A 19,266-nucleotide genomic window follows, 5' to 3' on the forward strand; every position below is an offset into this window, starting at 1 on the left:
TTATCTCCAAAAAGACATTTTAATTTTTTTAACCCTTTCCCGACATGGCAATTTTACATTTTTGCTTTTTCCTCCCCTGCTTCCAAGAGCCATAACTTTTTTTTTATTTTTTCTGTCCACACAGTCGTTTTTTGCTGGATGAATTGTAATTTTTGAATGACGTAATGAGGCAATATGATTCTTCACGTCAGTACAATTACGGTGATACTAAATTTGCTTATTTTTTTTTTTTAAATAGTGTAAAAAATCCCATTTTCTAAGACCTGTAATGTTTTAAATTTTTGGTTGATGGAGCGTAGTGATTTTTTTTTTTTGCGTCCTGAGCTGCTGTTTTTCATTAATACCTTTGTGGGCTAGGTACAATGTTTTAATCTCCTCTTATGCGTTTTTTTTTTTTTTCAGGTGTTGCAGCAGCACCAAAAATGCAATTCTGGAGTTTTTATTTTTTCTTCTCATTGTGGTATTTACTGATTTGCTTATTTCATTTTATATTTTGATAGATCGGACAATTATGGACGTAGTGATACCAAATATTTGGGATTTCTAATTTATTTTTAATGTAGGAAAAGGGGGTAATTAAAACCTAGTTTTAATTTTTTTTTAATACTTTTGAAAACATTATTTTATTTACTGTAATTTGTAGTCCCCCTTTAGGGGACTTGAACCTGTGATCGTCTGATTACTTATACTACACACAATACTTCAGTACTTCTCCAGAAGACCCCTGGCTGTCATGATAATCCATCAGTAGTGCCAATGAAGTTAGAACAGCGCCTCCTGTGGTCCAGATGCTGTAAATGCCGCTGTTACAAATTGACAATGTTATTTAACAGGTTAACAGCTGCGGGCAGAGCTCTGTCACCACAATCTTACCAAAAAGAAAAAAAACAGGTTGTCCTTGTCGAATTAAATAAAATAATGGTAGGATTGTGATCCAACAAGCTCATAAAGGTGTGGCTGTGGTGAGTTTTGATGTGGGACTTTATAAAAAAAATTAAGTATAGAAATGTTATCCCATGGAACAACTTATAGGAAGGTATCCATTTATCCATTAATACAGCTCAGGATTTTCCAAAAACCTTGTCAGAGTTGGTACAAAAGATGATAGACAATGGGATATAGGGTGAATTTATGGCGCCAGTTTGCCCAATCACTTGCCAAGTTGCACAAACAATCCTCTTCCTCCCATGCGACCAACAGGGACCTGTCCTTCAAATGAAAATTAGAGCGGATGGTTGGACAGCCTTTCACAACATTCCTCAGTTGCTGTCCGAGGTGAAATCGTTGCCAAATTATAAAAGAATATCATGCGATGTGTCTGCATTATATACATCCATTTTGCCCGACTGTGGTCTATAAGCACAATATTGGTTTCTTCAAAAATACAGGACTTTTTCTTCTAATTTGAGAGAATTTATTATTGATTCTGTTCAATATCTTTTTAACACAGTTTTTTTCCTATTCAATCAAGATTACTTACAAACTACAGGAGCTATTATTATGGGCTTGAAATTCTCACTGCACCCCGTGAGGAAGCAAATGGGAACATGCGAAACACGCATTAAGGAGCATGGTTAGTAGGACTCTACATAGTGGGTAAGAGTGTTCTTGTTGTATATATGGATTGGGTATATACAGTTGAAACCAGAAGTTTCCATACACTATATAAAGAGACACATCAGCATGTTTTTCTCAATATTGTCATGGTTAGGACATGGTTAATGTCCTGTTCTCACAGGGTTAACTTTTGCCGGCCTCTCTTTGGATCTGGGAGGGGTATTTATACTCACTCCAAACTAGCATTCTCTGTCAGTTATACTGCTGTTCTGGTGTGTCTGACCCCCCTGGTGTGCATGTATTCTGCGTTGCTTGTTTGCTTCCCGTGTATGACCCGGCTTGTTCCCTCACTCTGTACTCCGTCTCTCGTTTTGGTACCATTGTCTTTTCTGGTTCTGACCTCCTGGCTTGGTTATCGTTACTCCGTTACAGTTTGTCCCTATTGTACCGTCTATTGCACATTCTGGTTTTCTGATCTACTGCTACGTCCTGACTATCCATTCTGTCTAATCCTTTGGTACTGTATTGCTATCTCGTGCTTTGACCTCGGCTTGATTTGGTTTCTGTCTCTGTCTATGCCCCTTGGTAACATTGTCCTGTAGTTACCTTTCCAGGAGTTTCCCTGCAGCTCCTAGCTCCGTGGAGCTTAGGCCACGCCCCCAGCAGTCACATGATTCAGGTCCTGGAGCATGCATTGTCACCACTGCTGCCCGCTCCGCAGGTATCTTTGTGCACAGTCTTTGTACTCAAGACATGCGCTCTGGCTCAGTGAGCAAGTGCAGTGCGGTGTTCCTGACAAATATCTGACATGAAATCAGAATAAACCTTTCCCGTTTTAGGTCAGTTATGATTACCATAATTATTAATATTTGCCAGAATAATGAAAGAGAGAGAATGTTTTGAGGCATTTTTATTACTTACTGTAAAGTCAAAAGTTTCCATACACTAAGATTACTATGCCTGTATGATGATGTCATGTGTTTGGAAGCTTCTGATAGTTTTTTTGGCAATATCTGAGTTAATTAGAGACACACCTGTGGATGTATTTTAATGCACACCTGAAACACAATGCTTCTATGTGTAGCATCATGAGAAAGTCTAAATAAATCAGCCAAGATATCAGGAAGATAACTATTGCAAAAAAAAGGAGGGGGGGGGGGGAGACAAAAAGCGCAATAGGGTCTAATCCACATTACAATGGATAAAGTATATCATGAAATTTGCTCACCTGGTTAGGATGAGATAAGAACATGTAGGTATTGGCTGCTGCAGATCTACAGGTTCTTAGTGACCAGAAGAAATTATATATCCAAAGGGAATTCGTAGTTACTGTATATACCAGGCTGCCGCTGAGACAAATTCCAGGAGAATGCTGTACAATTGCAGTGGTTTTATTCAACGCGTTTCAGGGGTCTCATGCCCCCTTCATCAGGAACTACCACACAGTACATACAGGTATCACAGACATAAATAGTTTTGAGAGGACGCTGGATTGAAAAAAAAATGAGCGCCAACAAGTCAGATAATGCAGTGTCAAAGTTCAATGACATCACGTAGTTAACAATTCAAGTGGAATATATTTACAAAGATATGCATAGCATAAAAGATTGATGATTTATCTTGCATTTCCAGGAAATAATTCCGGTTTATGGTTTTACCAGAGAAAAAGAAAACAGAAAAAAGAGGCAAAAAAAAAAAGGAAAGACTGGATATCTACTTGAATGGACAAGAACCTGTAAAACAAAGGTTTATTCCAGTTCAAAGGTGAATGTCTTACAAATGGACTATCATGTGGAACCAGCAGGCTACTTTTTCACAGAACAAAATATTGCAATCTTTATAATAATAATAATAATAAATTTTATTTTTATAGCGCCGACATATTCCGCAGCACTTTACATTTCAGAGGGGATTTGTACAGACAGTAGACATTACAGCATAACAATAATCACATAGATTATAACAAATACCAAGAGGAATGAGGGCCCTGCTCGCAAGCTTACAGTCTATGAGGAAAGAGGTAGACACGAAAGGTGGGTGGTAACAGTTGCCCTGATTTTATGGACCAGCCATAATGTTAAGTGTGTAACAGTACAAACATAGAGGGCTAATGGATGCATAAAGCATGTGGGAACATGATGCGGGAAATCTGGTTATGGTAAAACTTTTGGCTGTGTCACACAGGGATAGATTAGGTTAATGTGTTGAGGCGATAGGCCAGTCTGAATAAATGCGTTTTCAGGGCAAGCTTAAAATTGTGGGGATTGGGGACTAATCGTATTGACCTGGGAAGTGCATTCCAAAGAATTGGTGCAGCACGTGTAAAGTCTTGGAGACGGGAGTGGGAGGTTCTGACTATTGAGGATGCTAACCTCAGGTCATCAGCAGAACGGAGGGCGCGGGTAGGGTGGTATAAAGAAACAAGGGAGGAGATGTAAGGTGGTGCTGAGCTATGGAGGGCTTTGTGGGTGAGGGTAATAAGTTTATACTGAATTCTGGAGTGGATGGGTAGCCAGTGTAATGACTGGCACAAGGTAGAGGCATCGGTGTAACGATTGGTGAGGAATATGATCCTGGCTGCAGCATTCAAGACAGATTGGAGAGGGGAGAGTTTGGTAAGAGGGAGACCGATTAGAAGAGAGTTACAATAGTCGAGACGAGAATGAATAAGAGAAACAGTAAGAGTTTTTGCAGAGTCAAAAGTAAGTAAGAAAAGGTCGAATTCTAGAAATGTTTTTGAGGTGCAGATGACAAGAGCGAGCCAGTGATCGAATGTGGGGGGCAAAGGAAAGCTCGGAATCAAGTATGACCCCAAGACAGCGGGCCTGTTGCTGGGGAGTAATAGTGGAACCACACACAGAAATGGCAATGTCGGGTGTAGGTACATTAGTAGCGGGAGGAAACACAAGGAGTTCAGTCTTTGACAGGTTCAGTTTCAGATATAGTGAGGACATGATATTAGACACAGCGTTTAGACAATCGCCGGTGTTTTCTAGAAAGGCTGTAGTGATGTCAGGAGAAGAAGCGTATAATTGGGTGTCATCAGCATAGAGATGGTACTGGAAACCATTCTACTGATTGTTTGACCAATAGGGGCAGTGTACAAGGAGAAGAGGAGGGGGCCTAGAACCGATCCTTGAGGGACCCCAACAGTAAGGGGAAGGTGAGAGGAGGAGGAACCGGCAAAAGATACTGTAAAGGAGCGGTCGGAGAGATAGGAGAACCATGAGAGAACGGTGTTCTTGAGGCCAATGGAACGGAGCATAGTGAGGAGGAGCTGATGATCCACAGTGTCGAATGCTGCAGAGAGATCCAAAAGAATTAGCATGGAGTAATGACCATTTGATTTAGCTGTTAGCAGATCATTAGAGACTTTAGTAAGGGCAGTTTCAGCGGAGTGTAAAGAGCGGAAACCGGATTGGAGAGGGTCGAGAACAGAGTTTTCTGAGAGATAGTGGATAAGACGGGAGTGGACCAGGCGTTCCAGGAGTTTAGAGATGAAGGGAAGATTAGAGACAGGTCTATAGTTAGCGGCACAGTTTTGGTCGAGGGATGGTTTTTTAAGTAGTGGATGTATGATGGCATGCTTAAATGAGGAGGGAAAAATACCAGAAGAGAGAGACAGGTTAAATATTTTAGTTAGGTGAGGGGTGACAGCAGGGGAAAGGGACTGGAGGAGATGTGACGGAAATGGGTCACTGGTGCAAGTGGTTGGGCGAGAAGATGCAAGGAGCCTGCTTACTTCTTCTTCTGTGACTGGTTCAAAATCAGAGAGTGAGCTAGATGCAGTGGGGGAGGGAGGACAGTGCATGGTATGAGGTGATTGGGAGATAATTTCCTGTCGAATCTGGTCAATTTTTTCTTTGAAGTAATTGGCCAGATCGTCAGCTCGGAGCTCCGTGGTTGGGGCCTGTACTCTTGGGTTGAGTAGAGAATGAAAAGTGTCAGATGTTTCGAGTTATTGGACAGTGAGGTGATGAGGGTGTTGAAATAGGTTTGTTTGGAGAGGTGAAGGGCAGTGTTGTATGTTCGAAGCATAAACTTATAATGGATGAAATCTTCGTGTAGATTGGATTTTCTCCACAGACGTTCGGCGCACCTGGAGCACCGCTGCAGGAAACGTGTTTGCACCGTGTGCCAGGGTTGTCGCCGTCTGTGTTGTGGTGTTCTATTTATAGGGGGTGCAAATTCATCCAGGGCACTTTGAAGTGTTTCATTGTAATGCTTCAATGCAGAATCAGGACAGGAGAGGGAGGAGATAGGGGCCAATGAAGACTGCAAGTTCTTCATAAGTTTCTGGGTGTTAATGGCCTGTATGTTTCTATAAGTATGGACAGTGGGGGTGACCTGAGCAGCCTGGCAGTTCTTTATAGAGAATGAAAGAAGATTGTGGTCAGAGAGCGGGAGAGGGGAGTTTGCAAAATCATCCACTGCACAAAGCCGAGAGAAGACCAAGTCGAGGGAGTTTCCGTCTTCATGCGTTGGAGAATTAGTAAGCTGCCAAAGGCCAAACGAGGAGGTTAGAGATAAAAGGTGAGTAGCAGATGGGGAGAGTGGAAGAGCAATGGGGATGTTTAAAGCTCTCATGATGAGGGTAGGGATGTCACAGGAGAGAAAATGTGGAAGCCAAGTGGCAAAATTATCCAGGAACTGATGGGAGGGGCCGGGAGGACGATACACCACCGCCACTCGCATGGAGAAGGGGGTGTAGAGTCTGACGGCATGGACCTCAAAAGAAGGGAAGACTAGTGAGGGTAGTATAGAAAAAGTGAAATAAAAACATAATTTTCATTCTTTGTCAATAAAAAAAACATAAAATAATTTAAGTTGAACTGTGATGATTTAATAAATATATAATTATATAATTATATATTTATTAAATCATCACAGTTCAACTTAAATTATTTTATATGTTTTTTTATTGACAAAGAATGAAAATTATGTTTTTATTTCACTTTTTCTATAAAGATTGCAAGTTTTGTTCTGTGAAAAAATAGCCTGCTGGTTCCACATGATAATGAAAATAACTTGGCACTCAACTTCTAGTATTCATGAGATTGGAGAAGAATTTTATTTAGGCAGTCTGCAAAAACGTTTCGGCCAACAACCTGGCCTTCGTCAGTCCGACTGCTTAAGATAATTAGGTAATTCCTTTTGTGAGGACTGCGATGGTGAGCCATCCAGCTCACTAGTAAGGTGAGGTTCTATGTAATAGTCTCTTGTAAAGGGATATCCAATTCACTGTTTAGGCAAAAAAACTTTACATATAATGGAATTGCCTGTATGATATGCCCATGGAAAGCCAAAATCCTGTTATATGCAAGAGTGTAGAAAGTAGTACAGCTGGCTGTTATAGCGATGAGCACTCTAGACAGGAAGATAAGGTGAGTATATGGAACTAAGTATTTGAATGGATACTGGCAGGGGAGCAACGCGACTAGTGGTGGAAACCACATCTGGATCCCTACACACCAGCGCCTAAATAGGACCTGTTGTACTGACAGACCCATGTAAAAGAAGTGAGCTGTTACATCCAGTCCCCGTCCTGGCGCTGCGCCCAGGTCTGCCGCTGTTACACCTGGCCCCCGTCCTGGCGTGGCGTCCAGGCCTGCCGCTGCTCTCCGTTCTGGGCGCTCACCTCGAGCCTTTCATGTTGCTGCTCAGCATTCTGTCCTCCCTCCTGGCGTCCTGTGAGGAGATCTGTAACTAAGGCTATTAGGGCACGCCCGCCCGCTCTCTTGCCTTCTTAAAGGGGCGCCGTGCATTACTCAAAAAATGCAATCAACCAATGGCAGCGCACTGGCTGCTATTTCTGGCCTCTCCTCCATAGGGAGAGCGCCGGAGCAACGAGTATCTATCATTGCTACATCCGGTTCTCATTCTAACCTGTCTGCACTGCATCTGCAGTCTCTGTGCATTATCTAATTCTCTCTGTTTCCACAGCATATCAGTATTCTGTGTTACCTGGTTGTATCAGCAACCATCTGGGCCTAAGCCATCCCGTTCCGCCTACAGCCATCTGAGTCCAAGGACTGTGTGAAGGTCACTGGAACCGACTCCTTACCAACTAACCGGATCCAGGACCCAGCGCATTACGGACTCTGCTGTAACTTTTGTTATCCCTTTTGGTCCCGCTGGGACAGCTGCCACGTGTTCGGGGTCTAACTGGAGGTAGCACCTGTGTCCTCCGGGTATGCCATTCTGGCCCTGCCTGAGGGTCTTTACTACGGGTGCCCGGGGCTCACTAGTCACGCCCCCTTCGGAGCCCCCTGGACCGTGGTCCCGAGGTTCCACTTAAAAAATAAAAATGAATGTGAACTTCACCATCTCTGCCTCTGCTTCCATTCGTTACAGATTGCTCCGGCCATGGAATCCGCTGGACCCCAGAGGCCTCCGACATTGGAGTTGTGCCAAGAGGAGACCCGTTTAAGAGATCAACAGGATAAGATCACGACGTATCTACGTAACCTGTCCACCCGCATGGATTCTCTGCAGAACCCGGCTGCTCCTCATTCACCTAGCAACACCCAGGTACCTGCTGTCATGACAAGAAAGGGCCCCCACCTGGCGGCTCCTACCCGCTTCCATGGTGATCCCACTCAGTGTTGGGGTTTTCTCAATCAGTGTACCCTACACTTCGAAATATTGGGGCATATGTTTGCTTCTGACCGTGCCAAAGTGGGCTTCATTATGTCGCATCTAGCAGGAGAGGCCCTTGCCTGTCTGAATCCGTTATGGGAGAGAGGAGACCCGCTGGTTAATGATCTTCAATCTTTCCTAGAAACTTTTCACAGGACCTTTGATGAACCTGGCCTGGTCACGCCGACCGCTTCTGCCCTGCTTCGCTTATGCCAAGGAACCCTCACGGTAGCTCAGTATGCTGTTCAGTTTCGCACCCTCTCGTCTGAGTTATCTTGGAACAATGAGGCCTTGCTGGCTACCTTCTGGGAGGGCCTATCTGGAAAAATTAAGGATGAGCTGGCGGGACGGGACAGGCCTACCATCTTGGATGACCTGATTTCCTTGGCGACCAGGATTGACCTGCGTTTTCAGGAGCGTTCCATGGAGATTAAGCGTGACAGGAGGTCCTACCACCTGGACTCTAATTCTTCCAAGACGTCTACGTCATCCTCTTCTCCCGAAGCTATGGACGTAGATCGAGTAAGTTTGGCCAGCCGCCGCCAGGAGGCGCGTCGCAAAAACGGAAGCTGTCTGTACTGTGGTAGTTCCGAACACCTGATCCGCTCCTGTCCAAAGAAGTCGGAAAACTCCTGTGCCTAGGCTCGGTAGGAGAGGCCACCCTAGGTAGAGAACGTTCCTCTCCTTCGTTGCAGATCTGTCTCCGTGACCTGCGGAGCAATAAAATTTTCTGGACTCTGTCTGTTGGACTCCGGAGCCGCCGGAAGCTTTATCCAGCAGACGCTTGTGGATCGCTACCACTTACCAGTTCAGGCTCTTCCCAACCCGTTGCGGGTAACTGCTGTCGATGGCCAGACTCTGACCGAACCCGTCCAGTTCCAGACTGAGCCAGTGGAACTCCGGGTAGGTCTTATGTATTCTGAAAGAATCCGTTTTTATGTGTACCCTGGTTTGTCTCACCCCTTGCTTCTAGGTTTGCCTTGGTTTCAGAAACATGAACCAGTCCTTAATTGGAGAACAGGCGAGATTCTACTTTGGGGAGATTCCTGCTCGGACCGTTGTTTAACCCGTATTGAACCAGCTTCACCCCCGGTCCAACCTGCTACCCTGCCTGGATTACCATCCGCTTACTGGTCCTTCTTACAGGTCGTATTACTGTCCAATAGACCTTCTTCCTCGAACATCTCCTCCCCATGGGACAGTTTACCCTCTTTCCCAGGCAGAGACTCAGGCTATGTCGGACTACATCCAGGAGAACTTGGCCAGAGGGTGTATCCGAAAATCGTCACCGGCAGGAGCAGGCTTCTTCTTCGTGAAGAAAAAGGACGGATCCCTGCGGCCCTGTATCGACTACCGAGGACTGAACCAGATCACGGTAAAAAACAGGTACCCTTTGTCTCTAATTTCAGGACTGTTTGACGGTCTCCAAGGGGCCAGGATCTTCACCAAGCTGGAACTCAGAGGGGCTTACAATTTGATCCGAATCAGAGATGGAGACGAATGGAAAACAGCCTTCAACACTCGTGATGGCCGCTACGAGTACCTGGTAATGCCGTTTGGTCTAAGCAATGCTCCCGCTGTTTTCCAAGAGTTCGTCAATGACATTTTCAGGGATCTGCTTTACACCTTTACACACTGGAGCGGCTTTAGGTTCAGGTACCGCCGGATGCCCAGAGCGGCTTCAGGATTAGGTACTGCCGGAGCAGGTTCAGGTACCGCTGGATCGGCTTCAGCTTCAGGTACCGCCGGAACGGCTTCAGGTTCAGGTACCGCCGGAACGGCTTCAGGTTCAGGTACCGCCGGAACGGCTTCAGGTTCAGGTACCGCCGGAACGGCTTCAGGTTCAGGTACCGCCGGAACGGCTTCAGGTTCAGGTACCGCCGGAACGGCTTCAGGTTCAGGTACCGCCGGAGCAGCTTCAGGTTCAGGTACTGCCGGAGCGGCTTCAGGTTCAGGTACTGCGGGAACGGCTTCAGGTTCAGGTACCGCCGGAGCGGCTTCAGGTTCAGGTACCGCCGGAGCAGCTTCAGGATCAGGTACCGCCGGAGCAGCTTCAGGATCAGGTACCGCCGGAGCAGCTTCAGGTTCACTTATGTTTAGTTCCCATTCTTTTTTCATGGCCATATTCTTAGGCAAAACTGTGGGTGAGTCCCCTCCATGGATGAAAAGCCCCTACACATGAGGGATTTCAAGATGCTTTACTCTTTGAAGACACAGGACTCATGGTAGCTCTCTGTCTTCTCGGGACAATCATTCTTCCAGAAGTTCCAGTCCGTAAGGGGGGCTTCATCAGGGAAAATAACTTTGTCCCAGTTCTCTGCTAGTCCAATCCCTGTACTCTATGTAAAATGTCAGTCTGTCCTCAATGTTTTTCTTGGAGAGATTTGGCTTCTCTGCCTGCCATCTTGACACCAGGCCTGCATTCAAAAGCCTTCACCTCACTGTGCATGCAAATGCACTTACACCTGCTTGTTTTCATTCCTGAGCAAGTTTTGCACCGATGTGGAACTGATCCTGTAGCTGAATCATATTTATGAACCAGTCCTGGCAGTTGCTGGACTTTCTTGGGTATCTATAAGCCTTCTTCACAGCAAATGTACCTCTCTCTTTGAAGTTGTTGATGAAACAATAAATTATTGATTTAGGAGCAATCCTACAAACAGCAGCATTGTCCTTGCCTGTAAAGCCCTTTCGATTCAAAGCAATAATAACTTTTCTTGATAGGTAGCCATGGTTAACAGAAAAAGACAAGGCTTTCAAGCACCAGCCTGTTTTTAAAGCAACAAGTCTGCTCTTATAATTCAATCACATGACAGAGTGACATCAGCTGCCTTGTCCTGGTTAAAACTTTCTCCAGTGCTTACAATATCATGAACATGATGTAAGCTGGTCATTTTATATTAGGACTGACATTCAATGGAAATTATTTTTTGTGATTAGGTTAATTTGCATGGCAAGGAATGATTTTGCAATTCTTCTCATCACTCTTCAATCTCGAGTTAAGGCAAATTACCACTCTAAAACCTGAATATGAATGCGTCAGTCTTGTACATCACAAGTTAACCAGTTAAGGTCTCCTTCTAAGGGTACCGTTACACCTAGTGATGCACCAGCGATCCCGACTAGCGATATGACGCAGTCAGGATCGCTGGTGCATCGCTGGGTGGTCGCTAGTGAGCTGCCACTCAGGCAGATCTCACCAGCGACATCGCAGCAGTCGGGGGTCGTTACCTGTCAGACGAGAAGATCCTGCGTCCTCCCGCCCGGCTCCACGCGTCGCTCGTCGTCACAGCAGGAAGCGCCGCAGGAAGTGACCGACGAGAAATGATCCAGCAGCTTCTCGCGCGATCAGCAATAACCAACGGGGGAGCCGGTCGGAGGTAAGTATCACATGCAGCGATATCGCTAGCAATATCGCTGCAACGTCACAAAATCGGTGACTTTGCAGCGATATTGCTAGGGATATCGCAGTGTGTAACGGGGGCTTAACTCCTGCATTTTATCTATACCTGTGTACGGCTTTAAAGCAAGGGTGGGGGATGTCAAATATCTTTTAGTGTGGCCCCCGGGCTGTTTTGGACACCCGTCCTACCAATATTCACAAGCATGCTCGAGCATACAAGCGCAGGATTATGGCTGACGCTGGCTACCGCACCAAAGAGAAGCAGCTCCAGCCATCACATTAGGGGGAGATAATTAAACATTTGACCAAATATAGAAGGATCATTGCTAAGTTGATAATTTTGTATTGTCCACAAATGTTATAATTATCCAAATGGCCCTTGGCAGAAATAAAGGATTCCCCAGCCCAGGCCTAGACAATAAAATATAGGACTGCATGTTTTGAACATTTTTGTTACCCGATTCACTTTTGCAGCTGAAGATCCACAGCTCCATGACCAATTCTGAAGCTGTAATAGATTACATACAGCTAATTGTCCAGGAAAATCAAGAGACATATATTCATTAATCATGGCTACCGGCTAAGAAACTTGAGAAACTTTTGTATATGTCCCCAAAATATAAATGCTTAATTTTAATGTTTCAAACAATGTTAAAGTGGTCGGTTTTTGCTCTTTATTCCCTTCCCACTGCTTACCTGAGTGTTTCGTTTTTTTAGTTTAAATTCCACCATACAGTTCCAGAGATTTATGGTCTTTACAAGGGGCTGTGGTCTTACGGGAACCTCAGAGGGGTGGCTCACAGATAAATTGGGGGCATGGCCAACACAGTAATTATACAGAATAGCCTAAAGACACTCCCCCAAGGTATAAGTGGGAAGACAAATTTGTGCAAAACCCAAAAAACAGCTTTGGTATTGCACCATTTTTGCGATTTCACAGCACTTGGATTTTTTTTTACACGTTTTCCAGTGCCCTATATGGTAAAATCAAGGGGGTTGTTCATAAGTACAACTCATCCCTTAAAAAAGCAAGCCCTCACAAGGCCACATTGAAAGAAACATTAAAAACGTATGCCTCTGAGAAGGGGGGGGGGGAATGAAAACGCAAAAATGGAAAATGGCAAGGTCGTCAAGGGATTAATGGTTGGGGTGATATCTAGCATGTGTAAATAACTTTAGTTTTTTCCTTCTTTGACGCCTCATCATCTTGAATTTTGTTCTGTGTTTTCTCTCTACCATCCTATTTTTAGGGGTGCTTTATGTTCTTTTGATAATGTAACATCTGATTGGAAGTGGCGGCGTCCATATACTCAGTGAGACTAATCTTTTGGGACTTCAGAAGAATCCATTTCAGACAAACTAAAATGAACTTTTTAGACCCCATTCATCCTTTGCGATCACTTTTCTTTTTTTGCCTCGAGGTACTCATTGATGCATTTTGCCCCAAATTTTTCAAAATGCCGCTTGTGGTTCAGGAAGTTTTGTGCTTTTTCTTTTTCGGCAGCATGGACAGGGAAAATGGTCCAAGACTAGAGGAAGATGGGTGGTGTGAAATACAGGGATATTCTTGAGCAAAACCTGTTTCAGTCTGTCAGTGATTTGAAAAATGAGGGTGAATGAACTCATGGAGATCAACATCCAACACTGCGGAGACACCATCACGTTTCTCAACACAGTGATTCTAGAGCAATGCCCCCATCCCTTATGGGAAATATGCAAAAACATGCAAATCACAAGCCGTGGAGACACCATCACGTGTTTCTCAACGCAAGCAATGACTAGCCAGGTCTTTCCCCGGGAAGGACCAATCAGCGACAGGCGCAGCTTACCGTTACAAACAGCTGCGCCTGTCACTGATTGGTTGCGGCCTGGCGGGGGCCTAGCGGCCGCGAACAATCAGCGGCCCGCGATTTCGGTTACAGACAGATACGATAAGGCGTTTATATATATAGATTATCATAGAGATATAACAGGACATTTGAACAAGCGCACATATCAGAAAAGTGAGAGCTATGATTAGAATTGCTCTGGAAACTGCCAATGCTGGGACCAGGAGAATGCAATTACACAGGATTCATAAGAGCAGCTTGTCAAGAGCTGAGCAGATATCAGCTGTATAGAAATCAATGGGCTGGAGAGAGCTGTCAGGGATGTAAAGAGTTAACTCCTCTCCTGCAGCAAGTAACTACACTTGGCGGCCACCTTGTCTGACCTCCTTGGAAACCAGCTGCACATTATGAAAGATAAAAGCTTTCATTGCAGGAGAATGGCAAGTCAATTGCAAACTTGCTTATTGTCATGTTATACAGTATAAAGCTATTTAGTAACATTGTAGTGGTTATCTGGATGCAGCCCTAATGACCAGATGCCATTTCATCTTTGCTGCCCTTAGGCTCGGGCCTCTCTTGCCTCAAGGAAAATTTGACGCCCACCTTGGAAGTCAATGGAGATTGCACGCAACTACAACAGTTCCATGAATGAGCCAAAACTTTAATCATGGATAGGAAGGTAAGAGCACAAGGCATCACGGTATGAGCATCCCACGTCACATGATGATCTACAACTTTAGGGCTCACACTCACCAGCATAAATAAAATCATGTTTCCCCCCTATTTAATAACCAGCAAAGGTTAGGCAGACAGCTGTGGGCTGATATTAATAGCTTAGGAAGGGGCCATGGATATTGGCCTCCCTCCCAGACTAAGAGCATCAGCTATCAGCTGCCCCAGAAACAGCGCATCCATTAGATGTGCCAATTCTGGCGCTTAGTCTCTGCTCTTCCCACTTGCCCTGGTGTGGCGGCAAGTGGGGTAATAGTATCGGGGTTGATGTCAGCTGACATCAAGCCTAGGGTTTAGTAATGGAGAGACATCTATAAGATTCCCCCATTACTAACACCATATTCAAATGTAATAAAGAGAAGGACCGAGTAAAGTCCTTTAATTGAAAGAAACACACAAACTTCTCAACTCATGTATTAATGTAAAAATACAAAATAAAACACCATTGTTGTGAGTTCATTTTCCCCTTCATTACTGAGGCCCGAGGAACTCCCTCTTCTGGTAAAGAAAGGTAGTGAGCCTGATTGTCAAACACCTGAGGCTGATGATTATGACTGGCTGAGTGGAGTTACGGACTGGATATAATGCTGCCGGCGCCCTTCTGCCTTGCGGGTGATTTCTCTGTGGGATCCTTGGAGACCAGTCTGAATTCCTGCTCCTCCAAAGCTAAGTTTGCTGCTCGGCCTTTTGCTTTTGTGCTTTGTTTTTCTGCCATTCCCTGCTGGGGTGAGCTGAATTCATTTAGCTCTGTCTTCTGAAAATACCTGAGTGCTGATTCAGTTTTTGAAGCCTAGCTGCTTCAGGGCCTTTTTCATATCAGCTTGTTGGCTTATGTCTTTGATAGGGTTTTGGCAGATTGCAGACAGCAGCCTTCCTGTCTTTTCCTATCTAGGTAGTTTTGGGGCCCCGTCTTTGCTCAGTCTATCTTTCTGTCTGTGTCAGTATTTTCATCTTGCTTCACCGTCATTATATGTTGGGGGCTGCCTATTGCTTTGGGGTCTGCTCTGGGGCAGTTTAGATTTCCCCTTTCTTTCTTTAGGCCTATGTATTTCTCCGGCTGTGATCGAGGGGTCTAGGGCATCGTAGGAACCCCCCACGGCTACTGCTAGTTGTGTTGATAGGTTCAGGGGTCTGCAATCTGATAGTTGCCAACTTCTCTGGTTTTTTGGACTTAGCTTGTATTTCTGCTTTTGCCTCCTACGGTGACTCATTCATAACACACCATATTCCTCACCTGTCCGCAGATAATCCCTATGTGATGCTGTCCCGCAAAGAACTCCAGCTCTGCTACATCCGGATGGTTTCTTGAGCAGTGGTATAATGCGACCGCTCTTCGCGCCAGCCGGAACACAGCGAGATATGAGCGTGATTACGCTCCAGCAGTGTCTAGCGCTGACGTAAGGTCACCGGAGTTCTCACAATGGGAGCCGTGACGTCAGTAAGGTGATCGGGGTTTGTTGGCTATGAACTCCGGTGATCTTACTGTTACGGTGGGAGCGGTGATGTAAGGTAACTGGGGGTTCGTTGGCTATGAACTCCGGTGACATTACTGTTACGATGGGAGCAGTGATGTAAAGTGACTGGGGTTCATTGGCTATTAACTCCAGTGATCTTACCCTTATGATGGGAGCAGAGATGTAAAGTGACTGGGGGTTCGTTGGCTATGAACTCTGGTGACTTACCCTTACGGTGGGAGCGGTGATGTAAAGTGACTGGGTGTTTGTTGGCTATGAACTCCGGTGACCTTACCCTTACGGTGGGAGCGGTGATGTAAAGTGACTGGGGGTTCGTTGGCTATGAACTCCGGTGACCTTACCCTTACGGTGGGAGCGGTGATGTAAAGTGACTGGGGGTTCGTTGGCTATGGACTCCGCAGAGATGTAAAGTGACTGGGGGTTCGTTGGCTATGAACTCCGGTGACATTACTGTTACGATGGGAGCAGTGATGTAAAGTGACTGGGGGTTCGTTGGCTATGAACTCCGGTGACCTTACCCTTACGGTGGGAGCGGTGATGTAAAGTGTCTGGGGGTTTGTTGGCTATGAACTCCGGTGACCTTACCCTTACGGTGGGAGCGGTGATGTAAAGTGACTGGGGGTTTGTTGGCTATGAACTCCGGTGACCTTACCCTTACGGTGGGAGCGGTGATGTAAAGTGACTGGGGGTTCGTTGGCTATGAACTCCGCAGAGATGTAAAGTGACTGGGGGTTCGTTGGCTATGAACTCCGGTGACATTACTGTTATGATGGGAGCAGTGATGTAAAGTGACTGGGGGTTCGTTGGCTATGAACTCCGGTGACATTACTGTTATGATGGGAGCAGTGATGTAAAGTGTCTGGGGGTTTGTTGGCTATGAACTCCGGTGACCTTACCCTTACGGTGGGAGCGGTGATGTAAAGTGACTGGGGGTTTGTTGGCTATGAACTCCGGTGACCTTACCCTTACGGTGGGAGCGGTGATGTAAAGTGACTGGGGGTTCGTTGGCTATGAACTCCGCAGAGATGTAAAGTGACTGGGGGTTCGTTGGCTATGAACTCCGGTGACATTACTGTTATGATGGGAGCAGTGATGTAAAGTGACTGGGGGTTCGTTGGCTATGAACTCCGGTGACATTACTGTTATGATGGGAGCAGTGATGTAAAGTGTCTGGGGGTTTGTTGGCTATGAACTCCGGTGACCTTACCCTTACGGTGGGAGCGGTGATGTAAAGTGACTGGGGGTTTGTTGGCTATGAACTCCGGTGACCTTACCCTTACGGTGGGAGCGGTGATGTAAAGTGTCTGGGGGTTTGTTGGCTATGAACTCCGGTGACCTTACCCTTAGGGTGGGAGCGGTGATGTAAAGTCTCTGGGGGTTTGTTGGCTATGAACTCCGGTGACCTTACCCTTACGGTGGGAGCGGTGATGTAAAGTGACTGGGGGTTTGTTGGCTATGAACTCCGGTGACCTTACCCTTACGGTGGGAGCGGTGATGTAAAGTGACTGCGTGTTTGTTGGCTATGAACTCCGGTGACCTTACCCTTACGGTGGGAGCGGTGACGCTCCGCTCAAAACAAAAAAAACACCAACAAACTTCTTGTGTGAATGTAGGTTTATACAGCCGGCACCGTAGACTAACGGCAGTGATCGGAGCGAGCGCAGACTGCAGCAGTTTAACCTCTTAGATGCTGCTGTCAGTTGTGCAAGAAGCTGGAAATGATTGCGGGGTGCCAATGGCATAGTCCTGGCAGCTGGGTGGCTACTGAAAGCCCCCGTGTCGGCCATGTTTGTACGTCGGTGGCTTCAGAGGAGACGGGTCATATTGTCCGACACGGCGACGTCACAGCGACTTGTACAAGTGATCGCAGGGTGAATAAAAATATATATATTTTTTTGAAAAGTTATTTTCTCTACATAGACCCCAAAGTGCTGATGATAAAAACTTCACCTCGCCCCATTAAAAAAAAAAAAAAAATCCCCCAAATTAAAAACTTATTGCTCTCTAGGGATGGAAAGCGAAGTGGGGCCCATGGGGAGTATTAGGGCCCATAAATCCCGTGCTTGTCCTATACCCCGGGGAACACTGCTCAGCACCGGGCCCGCGAGCTTAACCCCTGCGCCCCCGCACTCCGCCGCCTCATCCCCGGCCGCCCGCTCTTCTCGTAAGCCGCCATTGCCCCGCCCTTCCTCCTCCTGACGTCAGAGGCGTGGTTTCCGGCGCGTAAAGCGACTGGCCAGTTCCCAGCTGCTTTTCGCCAATCGGCGCCAAGGCCTGTGCTAGTGCGAATAGCGCTGGAGGGGGATCTCGGTCAGTCAGTCAGTCAGCGCTGCTGGAAGGAGGAGGAGGAGGCGGTGGAGGAGGAGGGGGAAGGCTTCTCCCACCACCAGCTCCTCCGGCCGACACGGTCATACACCGGAATCCGGGGCCCCGCAGGTGAGTCAGGCGGAGGATGCTTGTGATTGGCGCTGAGGGCAGAGCTCGGGATGTAGTCTTGTAGGAGCCGTTACATGGAGAGCGATGTGCGCAGGCGCAGTAGTGTCAGCAGCCTGTGTCCATCCATCCGTGTGTCTGTGTGTCCTGTCGCCTCAGTGTGGATCATGTGTCCTTGTGTCGTCCCTGTAATCTCCCTGTAATCCCATATAATCTACCCGGCTGCGCCTCGGGGCGGACACGGCTGCCCATCACGCCTGCCTCTACCCCATCGCTGATCGTCACGTCCGTGGCGATCTGATGAAACACGACGAGCGATAATTCACGCCGCGCTCCCCAGATTTATCAATAACCATGTACCGTGTGGCGAAACTACGACTCCCAGCGTGCACGGGCTGCCGGACGCTGGCGGAGAGCATGTGTGGGCATGCTGGGAGTTGTGGTTGCGCCACAGGTCGTAGAGCGTCGCCATCTCCGATTTAAGGGGTGCTTCGATGCCGCTGGACTAAAACGCCACAGAGAGCGATATATTAGTAAGTAGGGGGCTTATGTCAATCTGGCGGATATACTAATTCTCTCAAGACCCCCTGTAAGCAGACCGTCCAGACCCCTGCGCCCAGCTATTCTAAGAAAGTGATGGTAAGTGACGTCATCCGCGAGGGGTCAGGATGTCAGCTGGAAACTACAACTCCCAGCATGTCTTGACAGCCACGGGGCGGTTAGGCAGCTGTCGGGGCATGTTGGCAGCAGTAGTTTTAGAACAGCTGGAATGCCGCTGGTTGCTGAACTGTTCCGGTGTCTAATTATAGGCTGCAGCACAGAATAAAGGGGGCCTCCAGCCGCTCAGCGCCCCCTCTCTCCCCATATACACACGGACACCTGATTCTGCAACCCCCCATAACAAGATAGTGGGTGCCAGGCGTCCAGTGTTTGTGCGAAGTGCCAGTGCTTATACTGGACCACCTCTCCATTCAGATGGGGGGACTAGTGGCTGGACCCCCACTGATCAGACCCTTGCCACCTATCTCATGGATAGGTAATTTAAATGGGGGGGGTCCAGTGGCTAGACCCCCAGCAATCTGACCCTTTCCTCCTTACCTGTGCATAGGTAATTTAACAGGAGGGTCCCATGGCTAGACCCCCAGCAATCAGACCTTTGCCTCCTAACCTATACATAGCTAATTCAATAGGGGGTTCC

The 19,266-nt window shown here is 46.7% G+C and overlaps 1 protein-coding gene across 1 annotated transcript in view; it reads left to right on the top strand.

The window, feature by feature from the left end:
- The first annotated feature begins 17,860 nt into the window (after positions 1-17,860).
- LPGAT1 (lysophosphatidylglycerol acyltransferase 1) overlaps positions 17,861-19,266 on the top strand; it is a 69,498-nt gene continuing 68,092 nt past the window's right edge. Inside the window, exon 1 of the mRNA XM_073553393.1 lies at positions 17,861-18,071. The gene's annotated coding sequence lies outside the window, so the exon portion shown is untranslated. The remainder of the gene's footprint in view (positions 18,072-19,266) is intronic.

The sequence above is a fragment of the Dendrobates tinctorius genome, unplaced genomic scaffold (genome assembly GCF_039654945.1).
Source record: "Dendrobates tinctorius isolate UK_male_01 unplaced genomic scaffold, ASM3965494v1 ptg000201l, whole genome shotgun sequence".
In the NCBI taxonomy this organism is placed as follows: Eukaryota; Metazoa; Chordata; class Amphibia; order Anura; family Dendrobatidae; genus Dendrobates; species Dendrobates tinctorius.